Source organism: Lactuca sativa, chromosome 6 (genome assembly GCF_002870075.4).
Source record: "Lactuca sativa cultivar Salinas chromosome 6, Lsat_Salinas_v11, whole genome shotgun sequence".
NCBI classification, from domain to species: Eukaryota; Viridiplantae; Streptophyta; class Magnoliopsida; order Asterales; family Asteraceae; genus Lactuca; species Lactuca sativa.
Genome location: NC_056628.2, coordinates 120859051 through 120880189, shown reverse-complemented (window position 1 = coordinate 120880189; position 21139 = coordinate 120859051). Strand labels below are relative to the sequence as shown.

General features: G+C 38.2%; 1 long non-coding RNA gene across 1 annotated transcript; it reads left to right on the top strand.

Moving 5' to 3' along the window:
• The first annotated feature begins 18234 nt into the window (after positions 1-18234).
• On the top strand, positions 18235-19169 carry LOC111882221 (uncharacterized). The gene is made up of 2 exons (XR_002847105.3): positions 18235-18651; positions 18743-19169. It is a non-coding gene; the product is annotated as an uncharacterized LOC111882221 (long non-coding RNA).
• The last annotated feature ends 1970 nt before the right edge of the window (positions 19170-21139 follow it).

Below are 21139 nucleotides of genomic sequence, written 5' to 3'. Positions count from 1 at the left end.
CAAACTTGTTATTTTATGCCAAACCTTATTTGTTTAACTCTTTTCAAACTTATATATTGTTAAAACCATGTCTGGTGCATGTACAATTATATAAGTAAGGTTTGAAGGACTTAGGACTGATAACTCACTTTATTTCCTGTTCCTTGTTTGGTTGTGGACTTAGAGTACCCTGTTGTTTGTCCGAATGTCGTTTGATCCTTAGTTATATATTTTGTATATATGCATAGACATAAAAGCTTTAATTTCATTTCAACACACTCAGTTATACAAACAACTCTACTAGTAAACTATAATGGGTATGGTTTAGGAAGTCACTATTCACTATTACTAGTACAATAAAACATACCAGATTCAGTTCATTTATGAGTCAGTACAAACTTACTATTATGAGAAACGGAAAGAACATATTATGATAAGAAACTAAGAGAACATACACTATACTATACAAGAGAACACACTATACACTAGTACAAAGAGAACATCAATACACTATAACTTACTATACAAACACTAGAATACTATAACTAGAATGTGAAATACTACTTCATGATACAACAATACATTGTTGTATCATCACATTGTAACCAAAGTCTCCTGGAGGGAGAGCGGGCATTGTGTGTATAGATCTATACGGGACAGACACTCCTACACCCCGTCTGCTAGCTACCGTCCTAGCCGGTAAGGCCAAGGGGTGATAAAATGGCACCTCGCTATTTTATGACACCGAAAGGTCGTCAGGTATTCAACCATAAATCAACATGGTTACAACCAATTCACATCTAAATCTCTAATTAACCAACTAAGAATTAAAGGCAATAAGACTCCCCGAGGGGTATAACACATTTAATACTACCTGGATTCTTTCTTTTATCAACTTAGAGTCAGTAGTGTCACTATTGAGATAAAACACTGTTTTACCTATTGCATTTACTTTGTGATCTTCTCACATAAACGATGATGTAAACTATATTTTGATAATGATAGCTATACTTAGGAAAACTCATACATTTACAAAGGAACAAACATACAAATACTCGGGTCTTGGTAGAAGACAACATTTCAGTAGAAAATATTGTGTTAGGTCATAATTTTGTGGTTTGAGCTAGGCATTCATCTTGTATAGATCTTGGTAGGGTCTTGGGGTTTGTTATGTTGGTTGTAGTATGTTAGCGAGTGTGTGCGGCCATACACGCGTGTGCGGCTGCACACTCTGTGTGCGGCTATACACATGTGTGCGGCTGTACACACATGTGCGGCTGGTGGTCCTATAAATAGAATGTGTTTGTGTCAGTTTTAAAGAGACGTTAGAGACATCAGTGACGTATGTGTGTGTTTTCCTAAGGTGTACCTGACATTTATATGATATAGATGTGTGCATGCTTGGATTAATTCTTCTTCTACTCCTTCTACACTCTGTTTGATTGTTTGCCTTAATTGATCACTGATTTGGATCCATTAGTTTTGGGACTTACAATTGGTATCAGAGCCTTTTTGGTATCAATTGAAGTTATTTTTTTAGTGCAAAATTTCATTATTTTTAAGAATTTTGATCAAAGAATTGTTGAAGTATTTTTAAGAATTTTGATCGAAGAATTGTTGAAGTATTTTTAAGAATTTTGATCGAAGAACTGTTGAAGGTTTGCTGCTAACTTTGAAGGTGTGTGTTTGGAGTTTGAAGGTGTGCGATTGGAAATTTGAAGGTGTGCGGTTGGAGTTTGAAGGTGTGTGGTTAGAGTGTGCGGTTGAGTGTGCAGCTAAGTGTGCGGTTGGAGTGTGCGGTTGGTATGTGCGGTTGGGACCCAGGCTTGTAATGACCTGGGTCCCCAAATCTAAATAATCCCGCTCATTGTGTAGGAACAGCTATGGAGGAATGTCGTCAAACCTTGGTACATCGACATCGGTTGTTCCAGGCTCATTGACAGGAGACATCTCCCAACTGCATGTCATTCAGAATTTTAATGGGGGCTATGTTTCCTTCACGGGAGGAGATGGAGGGAAGATCACTCAAAAAGGAACAGTCGTAAATGGAGTACTGAGTTTTGAGAACGTCATCTACGCTCCTGAGTTAAAGTATAGCTTGTTGAGTGTCTCACATATCAGCTTATAGACTACGGATAATGATATACGGTTAAGCAGTGAAGACCTTGATGCAATAGTGTTTACAGAGTGTTCCATCGAGTTGTACCTAACGTTTTTCTGATATAAACGTGTGCAAGCTCGATTTCTTTTCATCTTCTTATTCTATTGCTGCTTGATCATTGACAAAAGGAGTTAGTGGTGTTCTCAAAATGACGTCTCCAACTTTTGATCAGATGGCCGACACCTTTCAACCGATATGGATACAACTTCAAGGATTCCTCCCCTTCCATTTGCTATTCCAACTTCATTGCCATTTGATGAGTGATCAGATACTGACACAAACCTCCCAGCCTCCTGTGAAAACAAGATGACTTGATCAGAGGCAGGGAGATCTTATCCAAGAACAAGTACCACCAGTCCAACAACCCTCCAAAGCTGCTACACCAACTCAGCCGACTCTAAAAGGACCAAGTAATGTTAGATCTTCATTTGAAGTCGGGAGTTCTTCTGCTCCTGGGGCTTCTTCTCCTCCACAACCTGCGCATGATGTTGCCTCTTTGAGGCTTGCCAGGTTTCTTGCTCAACAAGATTCGGATCCTTTACCTCGTGGCAAATGAATATCAATAGGTGAAGGAAGTTCAGGGGGAGCAGGCCCATCTATCTCAGAGCCCAAGGAGGAGATCACTGATGAAGAAGACCTGAGTCCATGCTAGCTCAAACCAAGGGGGAGATTGTTAGGTCATAATTTTGTGGTTTGAGCTAGGCATTCATCTTGTATAGGTCTTGGTAGGGTCTTGGGGTTTGTTATGTTAGTTGTAGTATGTTAGCGAGTGTGTGCGGCCATACACGCGTGTGCGGCTGCACACTCTGTGTGCGGCTATACACGTGTGTGCGGCTGGTGGTCCTATAAATAGAATGTGTTTGTGTCAGTTGTAAAGAGACGTTAGAGACGTCAGTGACGTATGTGTGTGTTTTCCTATGGTGTACCTGACATTTATATGATATAGATGTGTGCATGCTTGGATTAATTCTTCTTCTACTCCTTCTACACTCTGTTTGATTGTTTGCCTTAATTGATCACTGATTTGGATCCATAGTTTTTGGGACTTACATATTGGATTTTCTCGGAAGTGCAAACATTTACAAACATTTACAAACACTTACATTACACTGTTACAAACATTTTTATACAAACAATGACACTAAATTGCTTATGAACTCACCAGCTTTAAGGTTGATAAACTCTTTCGAAATAACTTGTATTCTCAGGTCATCAGTTGACAGGTACCGATGCCAGCTTTTGAGAAGATGGAGCACATTCGAGACTCATCTTTTATTTTGATTCATATTTTTGGTTTCTTTTAAACTATACAGAACACACTTGTATTAAATTATACTATTAATGCAATGGATGATGTTGTTTCTTGTTTACTATTATGCTTTGTTGTGATACTGTATATGATGTCCTCCGCCCCAGAAGATTTCCGCCCTTCCGGTTTTGGGGTGTGACAGATTGGTATCAGAGCATTGCTTATAGGGAATCGAGTATATCAACCCATAAAAGATATACAAACTATAAACACAACGGGATTAAAATACTCTTACCAAGAGTTTATACTTTTAAATAATAAAATATTTAACTAAGTATACATACCTGCATTCATACTAAAATCAGTGTCACTAGGACAAAACAAATGTATTACGATTGTTGAATAATACAATTAGGCTTAGAGACATATAGTCAAATCTGGGAGCGATATAGCCTGATCAACTATATTATTCGAGGAGTGACTAGCATGTGCCTAAGAATAGTTGTGAGGTTGCAACAAGTCTAAAAACTTACCAACACTACTACAATGAGAACATTAGAACCGAACATAAACCTAAAATACTATAGGAGTATTTTGTGTTACTATAATTACTTATTTGAGAACTAAAAAGATCTTTACTAGTAGGTCAATAGTTGCTAAGTGGATACACTAAGGTTATATGAGATTAAGGTGTCATAGAATTAGAATCTGTGATCTTTTCTTTACTTCCTGTTCCTTGTTTGGTTGTGGATTTGGAGTTAGGATCACTTATTCAAAGGTATATCCTATTTTGATTTCATATAACTGGTATGCACTATGCAAGTATTGGAGTAACTAGTAAGGATCATCTTATAATTATCTTAAGTAGTACGTCTATTTATATAAAATTCTTATACCCCTTTTTCTCGTGTAGATAGCATGGCTGGATTCCATCCTCCTGGCGAACCATACTTCCCAAATCAAGGAAATGTTGGATGGCTCGAATCCAAACCAGAAGATGATCATCCAATCCCTTTCGATGATCACCTCTCAGAAGGCTTTTCTAATGGTTCTAACTCCGAACCCGAAGTCAACAACCTACCTCAAGGGGTTCAAGTCCTAAATCTCAACCCCCGACTAGCATTTCAAGGCCCCACACCCTTGTGGGTGACAAACTTGAATCGCGTGGAGTGATGAACAGGGTCAACCTTTACCTTACAATGGGGACCGAAGCTTTTACAACCTAAGCGAGGGTGAATCAGCTAACCGAGTCCTGCCCATTATGGTCTGCAGGATTTCTCGGAATGTTGAGCAAGGTCGAATAGCCATCGACCGAATCATGGAAGTTGACGCCAATTCAGGCATTAACACGGTTCGCATTTGCCATCTTGAAGAGGCTATGAAAAGGACTAGGAGAACCAATGAGACTCTGCAGCAACAACTAGCTGCATCTCGAGCAGAAGTCATAGAACTTCAAATGCGTCAGAGGGCTCATGAGCGACATCTTCAGGAAGTGGTGCGTCAACTGGCGGATCTGAGGGTTCACCCGAGGAATGCCCGTCGCCGGTAGAAAATGTTTGACTCATCTTTTCTTTTGGTTTAAGGAATAGACTTTCTTTTCTGTGCTCTATGAAGCACTTGTCTGTAAAATATTCCTATCTTTCAAGTACTTTAACTGGATTTCTATGCTGTCAACATTTTCCCTTATGGTTTGATGTAAGACCTACTGTTAGGTCATTTTTCCCGAACTCATTTACATCATTAATACCAGTAATATTGGCAGTTACCTAATCTATTGGAAAGTCTTTACTCTTGTGTTTCCCTACACTAATGTTGTGTCTCTATTTCAATCATACACTCATTCTAATGGTTGGGCTATGGCGATTTACTCCATGGATCACTCTCATTATACTTACAATCTATTCTTACTATTACCATCATCTCTATAAACTTTCAGTAAAAAAATGTCGCCTCGAAAGCGTCCAAACAGAGGCACGCCTGTAAATCAAACTCCACCACCACCACCCCCTCCGCAGTTCAATGTGGTGATGTTCCAGGCTGCTATGATTGCGGTTGTGACCACAGCCATGACTCAAGTAAACTATGGTCGTGCCAGTGGAGCTGGAATGGGCACCAACTCTAACCATGGTGAAAGCCAATCACGTACACAAGAGTGTACCTATAAAGACTTCAGCAGCTGTAAACCAGTGTTCTTCAGTGGAACCGGAGGAATCATTGCACTGTCCCAATGGATCGAAAGAACAGAAGCAATCTTTGAGATTTGCTCCTGTCCTGAGGGAAGCAAAGTAAATTTTTCTGCATGTACCTTCTCTGAAAGGGCCCTGACATGGTGGAAGGGCCATGTCAAGTCACTCACACTGGTAGTGGCTAATGCTATGGCTGGGAGAAACTGAAAGACCTAATGACAAAAGAGTAATACCCGAGGGGCGAGGTGTAGAAACTCGAAGAGGAACTTTGGAGCCTTAAGATGAAGGGTTCCGACATAGTGACCTATACAGCCAGATTCAGCGATCTGGTGACTCTATGTCCAAATATGGTTCCCACAGAAAGCAAGAAAATCAAGAGGTACATTTGGGGTTGGGTACCCTCGTATCAAGGGAACGTTCTAGCATCAAACCCTGAAACCTTTGATAGTGCCAAGCAATTAGCCCAAAGGCTTATCGATCACGGGGTCCCTCCTCTAACGACAACTACAACTGTTGTCTCAACACCAACCAAAGCGTTGGGACCGAAAGAAGGGCAAATCAGCTCAACCCTCTTCCAAGAACCAACAGGTTGTGGTTGTCCGTGCTGCTACAACTCCCGTTGCCCCAGTACCAACAAAATCATATGCAGGGAGCCTACCCAAGTGCACTAAGTGAAATTTCCATCACAACGGTCCCTGCCGGGAAATACACTGCACCAACTGTGACCGAAAGGGCCATACTATCCGGTTTTGCAAAGCACCGCCCAGACCCATCACCCAGGTCCCTGGTACGGGAGTAAGCCAGGCCTGCTACGGGTGTAGCGAGACAGGGCACTTCAAAAGAAACTGTCCTAAAGCTGGGAACACGGGAGGAGTAGGGAGACTACTTGCTATTGGCCACAATGAAGCCGTGGCAGACCCCACAGTAGTCACGGGTACGTTCCTCCTCAATAACTCATATGCATGTATCTTATTTGATAGTGGAGCAGAGAGGAGCTTCGTGAACCAAAAATTTAAACACTCACTTAATCAAGCACCGCAAGCACTAAAATAAAACTTCGTCGTAGAAATGGCTAACGGAAAGACAAAGTGTTCTAATGAGATTTACATAGGTTGTACCCTCACGCTAGATAACCATTCGTTTCCAATCGACCTCATGCCGGTCTCAATTAAAAGTTTTGACGTCATTATCGGAATGGATTGGTTGAGTCTTCAGCATGCCGACATCATGTGTTATGAAAAGGCTGTTCGCCTTAATCTTCCGTCTAACGAAACTCTTATTATCTACGGCGACAAACCCAACACGAGCCTTCGTATCATCTCAAGTATTCAAGCCTAGAAGTACTTACGTAAGGAATATCGTGCATTCCTTGTTCACGTTGTTGATACGAGCCTAGAAACGAAAGACCTAAAGAACATCCCGGTAGTGCGCGACTTTCATGAAATCTTTCCGGAAGAACTACCAGGATTACCTCCATAGTGACAAGTCGAGTTCAAAATCGACCAAGTTCCGGGAGCTACCCCAGTAGCCAAATCGCCCTATCGTCTAGCACCGGCAGAAATACAAGAACTATCTGGTCAACTTAACGAACTACTTAGCAAGGGCTTTATTAGACCAAGCTTCTCACCATGGGGAGCACCGGTCTTATTCGTGAAGAAGAAAGAGAGATCGTTCTGGATGTGCATCGACTACAGAGAATTAAACAAGCTAACCATCAAGAATCGTTATCCTCTACCTCGCATAGACAACTTATTCGACTAACTGCAAGGGGCGAGCTACTTTTCAAAGATTGATCTAAGATCCGGGTATCACTAATTGAGAGTACTAGAGGAGGATGTTCTGAAGACAGTCTTCTGAACTCGCTATGTACACTACGAGTTCGTAGTGATGCCATTCAAATTGACTAATGCGCCCACAGTGTTCATGGATTTAATCAATAGGGTGTGCCGTCCATACTTGGATCAGTTTGTCATTGTATTCATCGATGACATAATTATCTACTCTCGTAGTGAGGAGGAGCATAGTAAACACCTGCGGTTGATCTTAGAAATCCTACGAACAAAGAAGCTTTACGTGAAAATCTTTAAATGCGAATTTTGGATCCGAAGAGTCGAATTCTTAGGACACGCGGTTAGCGAAGAAGGAATCCACATGGACCCTTCCAAAATCAAAGCCATTGAGAACTAGTCAGCACCGAAGACGCCTACAGAAATCCATCAATTTCTAGGCCTCGCTGGCTACTATCGCAGATTAATACAAAACTTCTCACGAATTGCGAAACCTCTTACGACATTGACCCAGAAGGGCGTGGCCTTTGAATGGGAAGAGAAACAAGAGAAGGCATTCCAAACGCTAAAACGAGCCTTATGCAGCGCACCGATACTATCCCTCCCAGAAGGAATAGAAGACTTCGTAGTCTATTGCGATGCATCCAACCAAGGGCTCGGTTGTGTTCTGATGCGACGAGGTAAGGTCATTGTCTATGCCTCAAGACAGCTGAAGACGCACGAGGTCAACTACACCACACATGATCTTGAGTTAGGAGCAGTTGTGTTTGCCCTGAAGATCTGGAGACACTATCTATATGGTATGAAAAGCACTATCTTTACAGACCACAAAATCTTACAACACATATTGGACCAGAAGGAGCTCAACATGAGGCAATGATGGTGGGTCGAGCTACTCAATGACTACGAATGTGAAATTCGTTATCATCCAGTTAAAGCCAACGTAGTAGCAGACGCCGTAAGTCAGAAAGAATATTCTAGTCGAAGAGTCAAGTCTTTGACTATGACTATCCATTCGCATCTGTCCACACAAATTAAGGAGGCTCAACTCGAAGCTTTGAAACCTGAAAATGTGGCGGGTGAATCCCTGTGAGGAATGGAAAAGAACTTGGAAGTAAAGGGTGGCGGAGCTTTATATGTCATGGAACGGATCTGGACACCAAAACACAGTAACTTTAGAGACATGGTCATGTCCGAGGCGCACAACACTCAATATTCCGTCCACCCAGGTTCAAATAAGATGTATCTGGATCTTAAAAAGTTATACTGGTGGCCTAACATGAAAGCATAGATTGCTCCCTTCGTGAGTAAATGCCTTACTTGCGCCAAGGTCAAGGTCAAATACCAGAAAGCTTCAGGTTTATTACAGCCACCAGAGATACCAGAATGGAAGTGGTAACGCATCACTATGGACTTCATAACCAAGTTGCCCAAGACAACGGGTGGTCTCGACACCATATGGGTGATCGTTGACAGGTTGACCAAGTCTGCACATTTCCTGCCTATCAAAGAGACATGCAAGATGGAGAAACTCACAAGAAAATACATTAGGGAGATCGTACAACTGCATGGTGTTCCTATATCCATTATCTCCGATAGAGATAGTAGATTCACTTCGAGGTTCTGGCAGCCGCTACAAAGTTCCCTTGGAACCAGGCTAGACATGAGTACAGCTTACCGTCCACAAACCTACAGACAAAGTGAGAGAACTATCCAAACCTTGGAAGATATGTTGCGAGCCTGTGTGATCGACTTTAGGAAAGCATGGAATATTCATTTACCCCTTGTGGATTTTTCCTACAACAATAGTTATCACACGAGCATAAAGGCTGCTTCATTTGATGCCCTCTATGGCCGGAAGTGCAGATCCCCTCTGTGTTGGGTTTAGGTGGGTGACACACAATTAGCTAAAGGACGAGTTCCTGACAGCACCCTCATGGGTCCGTTGATCATTCGGGAAACGACAGAGAAGATCGTTCAGATTCGTGAACGATTGAAAGCCTCTAGAGACCGACAGAAAATCTATGCACACAAACGAAGGAAACCTTTGGAATTCCAGGTAGGAGACCGAGTTCTTTTGAAAGTCTCACCATGGAAGGGCTTGATACGCTTCGGAAAGCATGGGAAGCTCAATCCAAGATACATAGGGCCTTTCAAGATTCTCGCTAGAATCGTACCTGTAGCTTACAAACTCAACCTACCCTGCGAACTTAGTAACGTACATTCTATTTTCCACGTCTCGAACTTGAAAAAGTGCCTATCCGACGAGACTCTTGTAATCCCACTCGACGAGATCGAGATCAACGAGAGCATCAACTTCGTGGAAGAACCTGTAGAGATCATGGACCGAGAGGTCAAGCAAACGAAGCAAAGCCATATCTCAATAGTGAAGGTTCGCTGGAACGCCAAGCGAGGACCTGAATTCACTTGGGAGTGCAAGGATCAAATGTAATTGAAACAACCTCATCTTTTCGCTTAGTTATTTGTATTAACTTAATTGCTTAAACTCTAATTTCGGGACTAAATTATCTCTAACGGGGGGATGATGTGACAACCTGAAATTTCCAAGCTTGTTTAATCAATTAAACCTAGCAGTGTTAGACTCATTTTGCTTCCAGTTATCACTGTTTGGAACCTGTTTTGAGTGTTCTAACCTTAGTACATCAAAGGAATAAGAGATTGGAAATAGCAGCTTAAGTTCTTAACTGCTTGCAACCGTAAACCTCCTCAAAAAGGGAGTTTACGGTCAAGACCAATGAGTTTACGGTCAAGGTGACCGTAAACCCATCCCTATATATATAAGGGATGATCATTTCAGCCATTATTTTCCCTCTTCCAATTCTTGAAACCGATTCTCTCTCAAAAAGCGTAAACTTTTGCTTCCAAATCTTCAAGAGCAAGTAAGTGATTCCTTCTTTGTGTGTTAGATCCTTCCTAAATCCATGATTCACTTTGATTCATCCAAGGATTTCATCTTTTATCTAGATCATCAAATTTCTCAAGAACACGGTTGTGTTTTGGACCGAAAACACCTTCCTTGCCTTCAAAACCGTAAGTACCATCCTCCTTTACATCTATCTAGTTAGGATCCTTCATTTTGGACTTAAGATCATCACTCTTTACATGAACAAAAGAGTTTACGGTTCTATGAATCTTCATAGACCGTAAACCCTTATAAAGCATGTTTTTATAGACCGTAAGTACCAGGAATCAAGTCGATTCGGAACTCGACTTGGCGTTCAGGAGGAACTCCTGGAAGATCTTCGGGAAAGATGTCAGGAAAATCACAGACTTCGGGAATGCTCTTGATGTCTTTTACTTCTCGCTTTTCATCGACTACACGAGCCAAGAATGCATGATATTCCTTGTGCATATATTTTTTGGGGTTTGATGCATGAGATGAAGCGAAGGTTTGTACTGGGTTTGTCGCCATAGATAACGAGGGTTTCGCCACTTAGAAGATTGAGTTGAATGACTTTTTGTAGCATAGAATATCAGCACGGTGGGGACTCAACCAATCCATGCCGATGATGACGTTGAAACTTTTTATTGAGACCGACATGAGGTCGATTTGAAAATAATATTCGTTTAGAGTGAGGGTACAACTTATGTATATGTCGTTAGTGCTTTCTGTTTTCCCGTCTGCCATCTCGACGGTGAATGTTTCACTTAGTGATTGTGGTTTTTGTTTGAGTAAATGCTTAAATTTATGTCTTACGAAACTCCTCTCAGCACCAATATCAAAGAGTATGCATGCAAAAGAGTTATCGAGGGGAAACGTACCCGTGACCACCGTGGGATCTTCTATGGCTTCTTCCTGTCTGATAGCTAGCATTCTTCCCACGCCACCCACATTTTGCTTTCAGGCAACCCCTCTTATAGTGTCCTGTTTCGCCACACCCATAACAAGCCTGGCTTACTCCTCTGTCGGGAGTCTGGGTGGTAGATTATGCTGGTGCCTTATAGAAACGGACAATGTGCCCCTTTTGTTGTAGTTATTGCAATGCAACTCCCGACAGGGTCCGTGATGATGAAAATTGCATTTGCTGCACTTCGGGAGATTCCCATCGTATCGACTAGGAGGTGCTGGAGCAGTAGGAACAGCAGCAAGAACAGTAGCAGCGTGGACTGCCACAATTTGTTGTTTCTTTGAGGGCTCTTGAGACGATTGCCCCTTTTTTTGTTCTAAAATTTCTTATTGTTACTGCTTTCCTTGGGTTGTTCGGGGATGTCTGTCATGAAGCCTTGATGACCCCATGATCCACGAGAGTCTATGCCAGACGCTTGGCACTGTCAAAAGTAAGTGGATTTGCAGCTATTACGTTCCCTAGGATCTGAGGAGATAATCCCCATATATACCTCTCCACTTTCTTACTTTCCGGGGTGACCATCCCAGGACACAGAGTAGCCAGGTCACTGAATCTGGTTGTGTATGCAGCAATATCGGAGCCCTTCATCATCAGCCCCCGGAGCTCTTGCTCTAACTTTTGCACCTTGCCCCTCGGGCAGTATTCTGCTAGCATTAATTCCTTTAAGTCATCCCAACTCATGACATTGGCTATTGGGAGAGTCAATGACTTGACTTGGCTATTCCACCAAGAGAGAGCTCTGTCTATGAAAGTGCATGTTGCAAATTTCACTTTACTAGTTTCCGGACACACGCAGATATCAAATTTTGATTTGGTCTTCTCGAACCAGCGATTTAAAGCAATAACACCTCCTGTGCTATCAAAGGATTTAGTTTTAGCGTTCGTGAAGTCTTTGTATGAACACTCCTTTGGGTGTCCATGACTATCTCCGTGGTTAGAAGGGTTGGCACCACTACTCGCCCCGCTAGTCCCACTTGCATTGATCTACATCATGGTGGCTACCACATCGGCGATTATTGCTACTTGGAAAACAACAGAGTCATACTATGGAGGTGGTGGTGGTGGTGGTTCGTCGGAGGGTTTTTTTTCTTCCTGTTGGACTTCTTTGGAGGCATGTTTCTCTATAATGATTAAAGAGGAAGTGATGATAAGTCCTCTATAGTGGTCACGAGTTAGTGATATTTGAACAAGATATATCCTAGTCTTAAACGCATCATATTCTGACTTTTATAGTGTTCTATTAAGCGACTTACAAATAGAGATTTACTAAAATAAGCAAACAATAGCAAATTTCAATTGTGAAAATTAGCAACACCTGTAACGAATTTTGTATAGTGTTATAGTGCCATAAAATACTCCTATAGTATTTTAACTTTATGTTTGGTTCTAGTATTTCTCTTGTATGTATTATTGGTAAGTTTTAGACTTGTTGCAACATCACTATCACTCCTAAACACATGTTGGTCGTATCTCAAATAATTATAGTTGATCATGCTATATTTATCCCATATATGATTAGATAATTGTCTAGATTTGACTATATTGTCCAACATCTAAATACTTTTGTGTAGTTCTTACTGTGATAGTGTTTCTAGTATGTATGCATGTTCGTATATTTCTAATAAAATACTTATATTTTAAAAGTATACTTTTAGTTCAGAGCGCTTTGGCCCCATTGTGTTTATAGTTGTATGTCTTACATGGTTTGATATAATTAGTTCACTATAAACAATGCTCTGATACCAATCTATCACATCCTCAAACTGGAACGGCGGAAACGTTCGACGCAGAGGACGTCATGTACAGTATCACAACAATTGAATAATAGTAATCAAAGTAACAACAACCATTGTATTGATAATATAGTGTTTACATCGTATTTGAAATATTGTTTGTATAACATCAAAAGTATAACAAAAACTATAGACGTGACACCATGAATGCTCCGTCTTCTCAAAAACCTGTAAGGTACCTGTCTATTGGTTCCCTGAGGATATAAGTGATTTTGAAAGTGTATCAACATTTAAGTTGGTGAGTTCATAAGTATGCTTTTTTTGGAAATCTTGTCATTATTCCTTGAAAAACGTTGGTATGTTTCTCCAGAAAATCCAATATTTTCTTTAGTAAATGAAATGTAGTCTTAGGCCTTAAGACCAAAATGTATATTTACTACTGTACTCTGAATTAGTATATTGTAGTCTTATTAATAAATAAAACTATATCAGGAATGTTTCCCTAATTTGTATGTTGTATTGTATTACAAAAAATAGTGTACTATAGTGTATTTGTATGAAAACCCTTTAGTGTGAAAGTGTCTAGAATCCACCAGTTGTACTATATAATAGTGTATTGTAATGTAGTTCTATTATAAAAAAATAAAGCCATTGAAGTAATGTAAATCTCGTAAACAATGTTTTAGTTGATACTATTGTGAGTTTCATATAACTATGCTAAAATGACTAGTGGCCTCTACGATGTTCTTTAGGCGTCGGAATGTTATAACATTTTTCACCCCAGGCCTGCCGGCCTAGCTATTGGAAGCAACTCAAGTGCGGGATTGTCAGTTTCGTATAGATCTATACAAAAATTCACGCTCTCCCCTAAGAGACTCTGGTTATAATTTTTAGGAATTGAACCTGTACCGTGATGGGTACAACGAAGTAGTACCTCACAACCATGTATTAACTAGTTTACGTATAGTGTTATAGTATTCTCTTGTACTTGAAACTGTATGTATTACCTTGTAGTAGTGTACTTTGTATGTAAAATAATTATACTTAAATAATTATTTTAGTAGTGTATCATTGAATTAGTGAAATAGAGTAGTGTTCCATAAACTATACCTATTATAGTTTATATGTATGTTCTTGTATCGTTTATTGAACTTAGCAAAATAGTGTAGCGATTCACAAACTAGACCTATTAAAGTTTAAATGCATGCTCTGTAATGAACTGAAAACCTTTGCAATTTATCAGTGTGTATAAAGCAGTAATGAAAGATTTGTGTAAGTACCACTTTGCTCGGCATGTTACAAAAAGGTTACCAATATAATGAAATATATATATATATTTATACTCATATATATTCCTAACATATATAACTAAGAGTGAAAAGACAGTCGAATAAGTAATTCTATCCTAAATCCACAACCAAACAAGGAACAAGATTTAGGGCGGAATAGTTAATTCTAAGTCTGTTAAACCTTATTTATATATAAAAAAATGTATAAATATACTTTGATAAAATGCAGCGATAAATCGGTTTGGAACAATTGCAAATGGTTTGAAATCGTTTCAATAGTAACACAAGAGTCCTTGTGTTTTACTTGTATCCCCCCTAAAACATTGAAAAATAGTGAAAATGTAGGGGTATGAACTTACCTCTAGTGCGTGTTTGTGTTCGGGTAGCAAAACTGTAGAGACGATCCTCGGGCTAGCGTACATGAAGATAGTCGTGTCAAATAGCCTTAGAATTATTTGGAATATTGCTAGGCGTTTTCGGTGTGCATGAGGAGTTTTCGGTGAAGGCTTGAAGATTTGAAGATTTTTCTTGGTGAAATTATGAAGATTTTAAGATAGGATGAATGTTCTTGAGGGATTTCGGTTGAAGGTTTGAAGATTCTGGGTAAAACTCTTGAAGATTGGAAGGGTTTTCGGATGATACCTGAGAGCAAAATGATTGTGTTTGCGGCCTAAAATGTGAGAAATGAATTTAGTTTGCGGCTGAAACTATATATATATATATATATATATATATATATATATATATATATATATATATATATATATATATAGGAGAGGTTTGCGATCCTTAATGGGCCTTTAGATAGAGTTTTCGGTCCTATAAAGCCGAAAACTTCATGATTTCGGTCCTAATGTGGGGCACAAATGTAATTTCGGTCAAGCTTCATCTAAGAATAGGGTTTTCGGCCATGGCTTTTTCCAAAGAGGGTTTTCAGTTTTGCTTTTGGGATTGATTCCCAAAACTGAAATCTACTTATACATATGATATATTATTATTTTACGTTAAGTATTAAGTCGTTGAATAAACTAGTGTAAACTTTGATGAGTTATAATAACTTATAGCAACATGGGTTTCAATTTGCACTCATGTGTTAACATATGAACTTATATAATCATGTATTCTTAGCATCCAAAGTTCTTATTGTATCAATGTTATGAGGTGAATTCCCTTGTACATGGTTAATGTTTAGGCTTTTATTTGAACAAGTTTTGCCTTATATCGACTCGAAACAACGGGTTGTTACAGATTCTTCCTTGGAGCCTTCTCCGATAGTTACCCTTCACGACTGTCTAGTTAGTTCTGATCCCGACTTAAAGCATGTCGAAGAGGCTCTTCCTGTACCAGATGTTGATATGTTGGATCCTAAGGATACTCTTCATTTTGAATCTATGAACCAACCCCCTACTGATTCTCCAAAGAAAGTATTAAAAGGTCCTTCTTTTTCTACTCTTTCTGTTGCCGCTATTTTTCAATAGAAACATTTTGGTCAATTTCAAGTGTCAAATGTTAAGTCCACAATCATGAAAGTAGACCCTCTTCCTCTTGGTTTTGGTGCTCCCGGTAGCTCAAACACCACTCATTTAAAAGTTCTTGATATCTCTTCTCTGTTTGGAGATGATCCCCATCCTTATCGTTGAATAGATGTTTCCCAAAAAACTTATGAACTAATTTGTACGTTTTTCTAATATATGTATCCTATTTAGCTTGTTTTTATTTGTAGCGCACATTATGATGACGTGGCTTGATAATTTTGTAGTTATTTCATATTCTGGGAAGGAAGCTCCCATGCCTACTCTTGTTACTTTTGCGGATGTGCCTGATGAAGAAAGGCTTGATAAGGCTTGTTCTTGTTTGATGGATGGAATCCATCTTTTGAATGAAGTGTCTTGCCGTACTCGTAATCGTTCCAGTCTGCTCACTGCCAAGCATCTAAAATTTAAGGAAGCTTTCCATGCTTTAAGGGCCTATTTCGTATGATGGAATGGAATGGAAAGCGAATGGAATAGACGAGATAATGGAATGGATCATTACCATTCCATTGTTATGTTTGGTTACTCTATTGCAATGGAATGAATTATTAATCCATGTTGTTTGGTAGGTAGGAATAGATGAAGGAATGAAATAAAATTCATTCACAATGACAAAAATAACCCTAACTAAAAGTACATATAATATACAAATTTTCACAGGGTTATCTAATTAAAACTTACGCTTATATTAGGAAAATAAACTATATTTAACAAAATAAAATAGAAAGAACATTTTTTTCTCACTAAAAATTTATTGAAAATTCATCATATTTAACATCAAGCAGCATCATCAAGAACGTTCTTAACAATTCAAGTTTGTAGTTTTCATCAACCTTAAAGAAGATAACCATTAACTCCCCATTGTGTACTAGCTTACATACAACCTTGTCACACTTATGAATGGTCAAAAAAACAGTTTTTTTCATCTATTGTTCTCCGTCCCAAAATTCATTAGCTTTGTCCCACCTGAAGATTTCAACATTGACTTAATTACCATTGAGTTGGATTTGTGAAAAAAGCAGTGAAATTCAAGAGAATATTGCCATGAAAAAATAATGAAATTCATTAGCTTTGTCCCACATGGACATCTCAAACATTGCTTTACTTAATTATCCTTGAGTTGGAATTTGTGAAGAAATGGAACAAAGAAGAGCATGCTTTATTCCTAAGGTGGTTGTATACTAATTGGAGAAAATGGGAATAAAGAAAATTGCATTGCGGGGTCCTAGTGGTCTAAAATGTATAACAAATTGCTATCGCATATTCAATTTGGTTCTTAATTTATATCCATTATAGACAATATAATGTTTATCCCACAAAAATTAAATGAGAAACCTACACATTGCAAGAATTGTCTGAATTCAACAGGAACATGCTTATACACTCAGCGATACTGATTACTTCAGTGCTACTTACAACATCATCAACATAAGTACAAACAAAAACACATAAGTGTAAAAAAATACTAACCTTGAAATTGTTTAAGTCCTGATGGAACATACAAGAAATCGGTGGAAAGCTTTCATGAGGGTGTATTTGTAATGCGATGAATGTATATATATATATATATATATATATATATATATATATATATATATATATATATATATATATATATATATATATATATATATATATTCGATTCAGCCCTAGATCATAGGAAACTATTTTAGAGATGACTTGGCAGCTAATTTCACGGTGATTTTGAGGGAATTCGAAATATGTTGTTGGTTTCTCTACAATTGTGATTATCCTCAAAGAAAAAATCGGTATTGTTCTTCAATTAATGGAAGATATCACATTGATTTTTAGAAAGGCCGCGCCTATGCTTCCAATAGAGGGCAATTTTAGGAGAACAATATTGAGAGGGAATGGAGTGGAAAAAAAAATTTGGGGTACCCTAAGGAATGAAAACAACGCGTTTTGTCGAAATGGGATTTCTTTAAGAACTAGGAAAGAGCTCATGTGTTGCATGGGTTAGAAATAATTTAGTGTTTTCTAAAAATAAAATTGGCCCAAAAGCGACGGTTCCAAAGTTTTCAAAAACATGTAATAGCGAAGACTAACTCTAAAAGTGTATAGTAGGGTTTACTATTCATTGACCGAGGAATGAATAAATTTGTAATAACGTGAAAAAAAAGTATTGAAATAGAATAATGTTACAAAAGCCAGTGATCAATTTGACAAATGGATATACTTCTGGGTGGAGACTGCACAATTGGATATACTTTTGGGTGGAGATTGCATGGTTAAAATATTGAAGGGACCAAAATTATGAAACCCTCACATACCACATACCATGGGCTTTAATATATATATATATATATATATATATATATATATATATATATATATATATATATATATATATATATATATATATATATATATATATATATATATATATATATATATATATATATTCTTCAAACCTACCAAGTGTGTCTTTTTTCATTACCCTTCAATACCTCTTTCCTTTCCTTCCCTTATTCATCCACAGAAAACGCGCCCTAAGGGTATGCGCACCAACCATGAATGCCTAGAAGAGGAGGCAGGAAATTTTCGGGAGGAGGCATCAGGCTTGTCGGAGAGGAATAGGTACTTGGAGATGAGTAAGGAATTTGAGGATAAGTCTTAGCAATTTGAGTAATTGAAGCTTCACTTTACCGTAAAAGTGTCTCTGTTGGAGATTGCTTGCTCATACAAGGATGTGTGCATTAAATTTCTTGAGGAGGAACTTGTTATTCATAAGGCCACCATATCTGAGAAGAACTCTCAAATTACATCCTTGGATGAACTTTATACCTCGGTGAAGCAAGATGTTTTATCAATCAGGCTCTGTCAAAAAAAATGTGTCTGAGTTGCGGTGGGTTTGAAGGGAAGACATTCCTTTCTTTTTTCAAGCTTTATTAATTCGGTAGATTTTGGTGACATGAACATTTCTCTTCAAACTGCAGCCATTCAAATGGGATTACAGTAGGATTGTATTGAAATGAAGGAGAAGTAACCCGGGGAGTTGGAAGGGAAGCATTTCATCTATTCCTATCCTGGTGCCCAAAGTCGGATTCTCGATTGTTTTTCCGATATGATAACTTATAAGTATCCACTCCTTAAGCTCCTAGAGGGGAACGAGGTTGACATTGGTGTACTGAAGGAAAAGTTGGAAGCTTTGGATCTGGATCGCAAGTATGTTGACGCGAGTAGTAGTGATTAGGTGATTGATGGGGGAGAATGGTTGATTGTAGTTTAGGTGCTTTTGTCTTTTGATATGTATGTGATTATACTCTTTTGGTCCGATTATCAATGTTTTGTCTTGTATTATACTTTTTCTTACTGTCAAATGTTGAATGAATGAATGGTATATGTAACATTGTTGTGTTTTTTCTTTATGCTTGATAACTCTTTAAGTCTTGTCATAATAGTACTAATCTTTCGATAATTCTTATATCTTTTGTGGAAGCATTGAGCCATGGTTATGGTTAACTGTTTTGAAAGAAATATGGAGTCGTAAACTCTTAAAATTTTGTGTTATAGCGATAGTGACTTACGTGTTTGAACCATCCTTTTCAAGGTTTATGGTTCACTATAATATTGAACCATAGATTAGCAAAATTTATGGTTCAGTATAAGGATAGTATTGGACTGTGATTTGGCAGGCCATGATGATATACTTGTTATAATGATATTGAACAATAAACTTTCAATGTTTATAGTTTGTGACAATAATACTGCCGAATCATATTTTGGAGGATCATAGCGATATAAGATAATGTCGAACAATAAACCCTTAAAGTTTATGTTTCATGACGATAATAGTATCAAACCATGATTTGACGGATCATTATGATTAAAAAAAATGTCGAAACATGAAGTCTTAAAGTTTGTGGTTCGTGACGATAATAGTATCAGACCATAATTTGACGGATCATGGTGATTAAAATAATGTTGAACCATGAACACTTAAAGTTTATGATTTGTGACGATAATAGTATCGGACCATTATTTGACAGATCATGGTGATTAAAATAGTGTCGAACCATAAACTCTTAAAGTTTATGGTTCATGACGATAATGGTACCGGACCATGATTTGACAGATCATGGTGATTTAAATAATGCCAAACCATGAACTCTTAAAGTTTATGGTTCGTGAAGATAATAATATCAGACCATGATTTGACGGATCATCATGATTAAAATAATTCTGAAACATGAACTCTTAAAGTTTGGTTCGTGACGATAATAGTATCAGACCACGATTTGACGGATCTTGTGATTAAAATAATGTTGAACCATAAACTCTTAAAGTTTATGGTTCATGATGATAATGGCACCGGACCATGATTTTGTTGGATTAGGTGTCTAAACCAATAACTAAATTGGTTTATACTTGTATTATTAGCAAAGTCTTTTTGGGTTGCCCTCAAAACTAGCAATTGACTAGAATGACGTTTAGAAAGAGAGAGAGAGAGAGAGAGAGAGAGAGAGAGAGAGAGAGAGAGAGAGAGAGAGAGTGAGTGAGTGAGTGAGTGAGAGAGAGAGAGAGAAAGAGAGAAAGAGAGACTGATTTTTTGATTTATTGTATGATTAATAAATATAAATAAATAATTTATTAATATATTATGAGATTAACATATTAATTATAAATATTATTATTTAATTAAAAATTAATTAGAATTAATTTTGGGATTAATTGGATTAATTACTAGTGCGAGGACTAAAGATGTAATTGTTTAATAGTTGGGAAAAGAAGAAATTTAGAATTTTTTAGGGTTAGCCGAATTTTTGAGAGGCTCCTAGGGGTTCTAGATTATTCCATATTGATAATATGGATAATTAGAAAACTAGATACTTCCAGATTTGGAATAATATTATTTTATTTCAATTTTGTGTTTTTAGGACTTTCCTATCAACTATAAATAGGGTCCTTAGGCAACCAATTTTTGGCTACTCCTTCTACCAAGAGAATAGCCAAAAATTTCCATCCCCTCTCCTCTCTCCTTAAAGTTTTCTTAGTCGCTAGGCTTTAGGTGTGAACCATCAAAGGCACAAGATTTCTCGTGCTAGCTTCCAAGTGAATTAAAGAAGGATTCATTTGATTATTTACTAAGATAATCAAGAAGGTATGTAAACCCTAATTCATTTATGATTTTCGATAATCCTAGAGTTTCTATAAGGTTCTTTGATGTTCAATAGTTTATAGCATTCAATAGTGAAAACTTAGATACAAATAGTGTAACACCCAAGATTTTGAAAGCCAAGAAAATAAAGGAAACCCTAAATTTAGGAGGGACTCGGCGAGTCGGAGCGGGATCCGGGTCGAGGAGTAAGTGACCAACTCGGCGAGTCGGCCAG